Genomic DNA, 6,618 nt, shown 5'->3' with positions numbered 1-6,618 from the left:
AGGAGTTTTTTCAAAATGTTCGGTTTCAGTGACCTGGGGCAGTGTTTGCGTGAGGACGAACGGAACAAACCGCATAGAAAAGCTGCTGTTTTGAAAATAACCGCGTTCGTGTGGACGGCCAATGAGCGCGCGCGTTGAGCATTCAAATCACATTTAAACTGGAGCGGAGGAGGTTACCATGGTAACAGCGCGTCAACTCACTCAGCTGATAAGTAACGAGAAGCTGTCTCTCTGCTGTCTTCACTGCTTTCAGGTAAGTTTAGTCCCTAAAGTTACACAAATAATACATACAACTGTTCCTGACACTTTCTTACATGTTACTGACACGTTTCTGTTGAATCTTTACTTTACAGGAGTGGTTTAGTGTCTTCAAAAAGACCGTTAGCATCACAACCGTTAACTATAGAGGCTAACAATTAGAGGTAAGGTAACTTATACATTTGAGCTCTTATTAATGAACGTTTGAGCTTTTAAGCACCTTTTATGTGTAGATGAGCGGCTTTGATAGTTTTGTAAATGTTTTGCTGATACTTTGTCAATAGATAAATGGAAGTCACTATAAGCTAATTAATTTAACCTAAAAGTCTGCACTGTGGGGTCAATCGGTGACGTCACTTACATGAACTAATGGGCTGAAACTATTTCAAACACATTTTGAACTTTCATTGCAAACAAATATTGATCAATTGTACTATGATTTCAGGAGCGTCAGAAAAAAATACCTAAAACAGGGGAAGTTACAAAACAATTTGTAATGTGAGCTGCTGACAGAGATACAGGAAACACAGGTGATCTGAGAAGTCTTATTAAATAACTTTATATGAATTTTTCACAGTATATTTCAACTATATCATCATGCATCTGTAAAACCTAAAAATATGAATTCTGGTATCTTAAGATTTTTTGTATGTTTTGTATATTATTATTATTATTATTATTATTATTATTATTATTGCATTTCACCTCTCCTGTAGTTTGTTTATTTCTAATAATCCTGACATTGAATACTACATTTGTTGGCTATGTGACATATTGTTCCTATTCTTCTGTGCTGATGGCTGTGCTGCAGAGCTGGAGCGGAGCAGATCTCCTGTCGAAGAACATCTCCAAAGCACCATGAACCATCTGACTAGTAAGTAAAACCTCAAACATTCAAAAGTTTGTCGAATATTCAAAAAAATATATCAAATAAATATCAAATATTTCCCAGACAGCAAGCAGTGTCGGCCAGATCCGGCCCACATCTGGCCCGCATGGATTTCACGCGGGCCAGATGTGGGCCGGATCTGGACCGACACTATGTTGCTGTCTGGGTTCCTGTATGTCCTACAAGGCCATCTTGTTTAACTCTGCTCTGAGGACACTTCATATACAACAACCTACAGAGGGGTCAATCATAATTCAAAAAAAGACACAGATGATAATAAAAAAGTTCTTTGAAATTAAAATTTATAACAGTAAGACAGAACCAGTACTGTGAATGCACCTCACTTCAAACTGTAACGGTCTGTATATTATTTTCTAAACTTTAAATGTAGTGAAATTTTTGTTTAAGCAGACTTTGTTGCTCGTGGAAACCTCACGCGAGCCTGAAAGATACTTAAAACTTAAAATATTATTTGCACTCTTGAAGACTGTTCACCAAATACTAAATTTCAGTCCAGCAGAATTTTCTGCACACTTCACCACCGAGGCCAAAATGAGCATTGTGAATGTAAGAGCCTCACACTACATTGTTTGTTTGAATTGTATTTCAGGGCAGTTCGTGAAGACGGATAACCTGGACAGAAGTCGGTTCCAGATCCAGCCTCCACACCAGACATCTCACTCACAAGGATTGCTGTCTGCTAGATATTATGTGTACTCTTCAGACTTAGGTTCATGCAGATATTATTCAGGGACATGAACACTTGAATACTGCAAAAATATACCTTATTTAAGAATTTTGTGTTAATTGCGTGAACATTAAACAAATATATTTATTTGACTGTTTTTTTGTTTTGTATTCCAAAGCACCTAAAAGCCAGTTCACACTGCCATACTCCAACAGGGTGAACACACTGACCAAGCAAAACAAATAAGCATGTTTTTATAGTTTTTGTGAAAGTGTGAACTGACAATGCTGTATGTTAGGTGTGAGATTCATTCAACTTGGTTTGCTGATTAAACATGATTAAATATTTGTTCAGAATATTTTGTTGTTGTTGTGACTATTCATCTAGGAGGGGTGTGTATCAAGTGGCTTGGTTATGGTTTTGTTGAGGCTGACATGTGGAACCCATCTGATCCAGTGTATAGGACCAAAACAGGGCCAGCTATGGTCATACAGAACCTCAGATCCCACATAGCAATTTTTCTCTGGCCCAGCTCCGGCCCACACAATCAGCTTTAGCTTGGCCCACATACCGCAATGACTTACGGTCCTAGTGTGGACCAGGTCTGGATTCCAGACAAGGGCCACACATAGGCCAGAACTGGCCCAATTCAGGGCCAGTTATGGGTAATTAACTTGGCTGAGACTTGGGCCAGTTATGGCCCATGTGTGGCCCTTATCTGGAATCCAGACCTGGTACACACTAGGATCTGGGCCAACACTATGTTGCTGTCTGGGCCAGAATAGGGCCAGCTATGGTCATACAGGTATGGTCCCACATAGCAATTTTTCTCTGGCCCAGCTCCGGCCCACATAGCAATTTTTCTCTGGCCCAGCTCTGGCCCACACAATCAGCTTTGCTTGGCCCACATACCGCAATGACTTACGGTCCTAGTGTGGACCAGGTCTGGATTCCAGACAAGGGCCACATAGCCATAACTGGCCCAATTCAGGGCCAGTTATGGGTAATTAACTTGGCTGAGACTTGGGCCAGTTCTGGCCCATGTGTGGCCCTTGTCTGGAATCTAGACTTGGTACAAACTAGGACCGTAAGTCATTGCGGTATGTGGGCCAAGCAAAAGCTGATTGTGTGGGCCGGAGCTGGGCCAGAGAAAAATTGCTATGTGGGCAGTACTCCTTTCTTTAGACTTCTCAGTCACCTAATAAAACAGAGATTAAAAAAGTTCTAAGACAATGCAAAATTAAATGTCATCCAAAAGTACATAAGCAATGATGGTACAATAAACAAATTGTAATGTTATAATCAAATATAATAAAACTTACCTTTATTCAAAATAGAGCTGCAACTCACAATTGCCCTATTTACCAGAACACAGTTTCAGGTGTACGCATTTCTTTATGCACAAAGTGAATTACGTTTTTGTTTTTTTTCTGGGAAATTAAATGAAAATATTGGTAACACTTTACAATAAGGTGTCATTTATTAACATTAGTTAATGTATTAACTAACATGAACAAACAATGAACAATGCATTTATTACACTATTTATTAATCTTTGTTAACGTTAGTTAATGAAAATACAGTTGTTCATTGTTTATTCATGTTAGTTCACAGTGCATTAATTAACATTAACAAACACAACTTGTGATTTTAATAATGCATTAGTAAATGCTGAAATTAACATTAACTAAGATTAATAAATGCTGTAGAATTATTGTTCATTCTTAGTTCATGTCAACTAATGTTGCTAACTAATGTTAACTAATGAACCTTATTGTAAAGTGTTACCAAAATATTTGTTATTAGAAACATGGAACAATAAACACGAGGAGTTGTGTTTTCGTTCATCACTATATTATAACAACATATAAGCATGTCTTCTGTTCCAAGCATATGCACACAGGCAGTTATGATAACTAGTTTAGTTATTGTAGCTAGTATATCTATAATAATATAATAAAAATCTAATAGTCTCACTAGCTATTATCTAACAATAAACATTATTAAACCTGACGACATGAAAATACCACTATTAATTACTATTCAAGAATAGGTCAGCTAAGGCGTTAAAATATTTAAAAAAGCAGTTATTTCATCAACTTACGAGTGAAAATGCTCCAAAGACACTGAAATTAATGGGGTTAATTCAACTTCCTTCATCGAGAGAAAGATTACAGAAAGACGTAAAACAACTAGCATCAACTAGCATCTGCTATTAAGGTGTTTCTCACTTTATCTAACTGCAAATATAGCATATACTGCCTATTATCTAAAAATAAACATTAACTATAACGCGTTTCATAAAATACAACTACTGGTCAGATTTCTGAAAGGTAAACTAATGTGTTAAAATGGCAAAAAATGCTGTAATTTCCTCAACTTTCTGGCGACTGTGCTTGAGAAGCACTGAAATGAATGGGCTTCAATGCTGAAACTATCGGTTGTTTGGAACTATTTGCTGCTCCATGACACGCTTTACTTCCGCATTCCTAAGTTCCTATGGAAGCCTATGGGAGTGTCGCAACTCTGTTTCTCAACGGCTCTGGGTATGTAGTGTAATTTACAACGGCTTCAAACGTGGCTCAACCAATCAGAATCAAGGACCGGAACTATCAGATTTATAACCAATGTTGCCAACTTAGCGACTTTTCTGACCCCCCTAGCGATTTTTTTCCACAAAAGCGACTAGCGACTTCTTGGACAAACCTTAGCGAGTCTCTGTGATCGCTGGTACTGCCGCAACGATGCGAGAGGAGCAGTGCGTTCAGTTAAAATAGATAGATATTATGTTGCTTCTCTAATTTTCCATGCAAATATAGCCGAAATCACAGCACAGGAATTGTCTTTGTCTTGTCTTATCTTGTGTGTATTATTTGATTTCATCAAACGATGGTTCAATTATAAATTAGGATTTTTGTGCAGAGTAATATCTTGGAAGGGAGAGCTGGTTATGTTTTCTTAAAGTGCTGCGTTTCAGTCACTATTTCATATTTATCCCGTTGACTGACAACAGAAACAGTAAAATATATAAAGGAAAACAGTTTTATTGAGAATTTGGCTGCATTAAAATACAGTATGAGCACAGCGAGACAAACAAATGTAAAAGGCAATACGACGTCGAAAGAAGTTGGCAACACTGTTTATAACAATGCTATTAAAACCACATCTAAGCTGATGACCACAACTGTCCTCTGTTAGGGCTTTAGATTTGGAAGCAAAGATACTGAAGGTGCAAAGTTTGTGGTCTTGCTAGAGGTTTCCACTATGTATGATGTAAATGGTTCGCAGCTTGAAGCCACCACACACATGTTCCTCATTCTCTTGAATGCTGTGGTGACTGGTAAAGGACATGTTTAGTTCACTTCACTTCTGTTCACTTTCTGTTTTGTTGTGGTGAAAACATATCGTAAGAACATGGTAATAAGTCGTGGCCTCAAGATCCAGTGTTGAGGGAACAACATCTTACCTCTACAAAATGATCTGGGGTCTCATTTATAAATGTTGCGTACACACAAAATGGGCATAGAAATATGCGTACACAATTTTCCACGCACATATCGAGATTTATAAAAAATAAACTTTGCATAAATATGTAGGCCTACTCACCGTACAGACATTCTAGAGTATGCGTACAAACTCTTTTTCCTGGAGTGAGAAAAGTAATGAAGTAAACAATGATTTTAAACTCTGTTTTCATTACGATATACACAATTACATTAAATATTCCACTCTCATTAATGGAGATAAGCACTGAAATTACATAAAGTCATTACGCAGAACACTGTAAAAAGTAATTTGTTACATTTACTTAATTGAATTAAGGCAACAAGTTTGCACAATTTAATTAAGTAATCTTAACTTAATTGAATAAAGTGTAATTTAAGTCTTATTTACTAATATACTAAAAGTATTCCTTACTTATTTTAAGTCCTATTTACTTAAGCCATTTAAGTTTAGTTAACGTAATTGAATCTGTGATCAGAGGAACACTGAGAATAACTATACCTTGTTAAAAAAAAACACACAGCTCTCCATTCACATTTCAAAACATTTATTTCATATAAAAAAGCAGAAAACAAATGTAAATCAGCATGGTAATTTGTAATAGTTGTTCATTAACAATGCTTGAATCAGAAAAAATCCCAAATTAAATGTTAAGAGTAGTACGTTTACATTTAGTCATTTAGCAGACGCTTTTATCCAAAGCGACTTACAAATGAGGACAATAGAAGAAATCAAAACCAACAAAAGAGCATTTAAGAAGAATAATATTCCCTGAGCACATTAAAACAATAAAAAAACCTCACCTGCCGGTAGCCCTAGTAATTCTGAAGACCTCGATTAGCTTGTTCAGGTGTGTTTGATTAGGGTTGGAGCTAAACTCTGCAGGACAGCGGCACTCCAGGACCGACGTTACCTACCCATGATTTAAACTGAATTTTTTAATAGACTTCTTGTAAACTCAGAGATGTGCGTTCAGACGGCTTTTAAATTACCACACAACCTTGCTGTTTGTCAAAAACTGTAATTCGGCTGGGGATTTTAACACAGGTCGAACAAGATCTGTAATCATCAGGAAAACCCAAAATAATGCTCAAGTAAGGCCTTTTCTTCACCTGTCTCTGTTTGCTCTGTGTGCCTGAGCCTTGTCTTTAACACAAAAAAACAGATGACAGAGGCCACATGATTGGCTAAAATGTTGGTCACAATCATTTTTATGTAAACACAATGCACCTGAGGAGATCCTACTTCCAACTTGCACATTCATTATTACAACATTACA

General features: G+C 37.0%; 1 long non-coding RNA gene across 2 annotated transcripts; it reads left to right on the top strand.

Moving 5' to 3' along the window:
* The first annotated feature begins 127 nt into the window (after nt 1-127).
* Nucleotides 128-2,053, top strand: LOC131539457 (uncharacterized). Of its 2 annotated transcripts, XR_009270860.1 has the most exons (5): nt 128-253; nt 354-422; nt 704-788; nt 1,070-1,132; nt 1,758-2,053. It is a non-coding gene; the product is annotated as an uncharacterized LOC131539457 (long non-coding RNA). The 2 variants fall into 2 exon arrangements; XR_009270859.1 differs by having other exon boundaries at nt 159-422.
* The last annotated feature ends 4,565 nt before the right edge of the window (nt 2,054-6,618 follow it).

Source organism: Onychostoma macrolepis, chromosome 04 (assembly GCF_012432095.1).
Source record: "Onychostoma macrolepis isolate SWU-2019 chromosome 04, ASM1243209v1, whole genome shotgun sequence".
NCBI classification, from domain to species: domain Eukaryota; kingdom Metazoa; phylum Chordata; class Actinopteri; order Cypriniformes; family Cyprinidae; genus Onychostoma; species Onychostoma macrolepis.
This window is presented reverse-complemented; position numbering and strand designations above follow the sequence as displayed.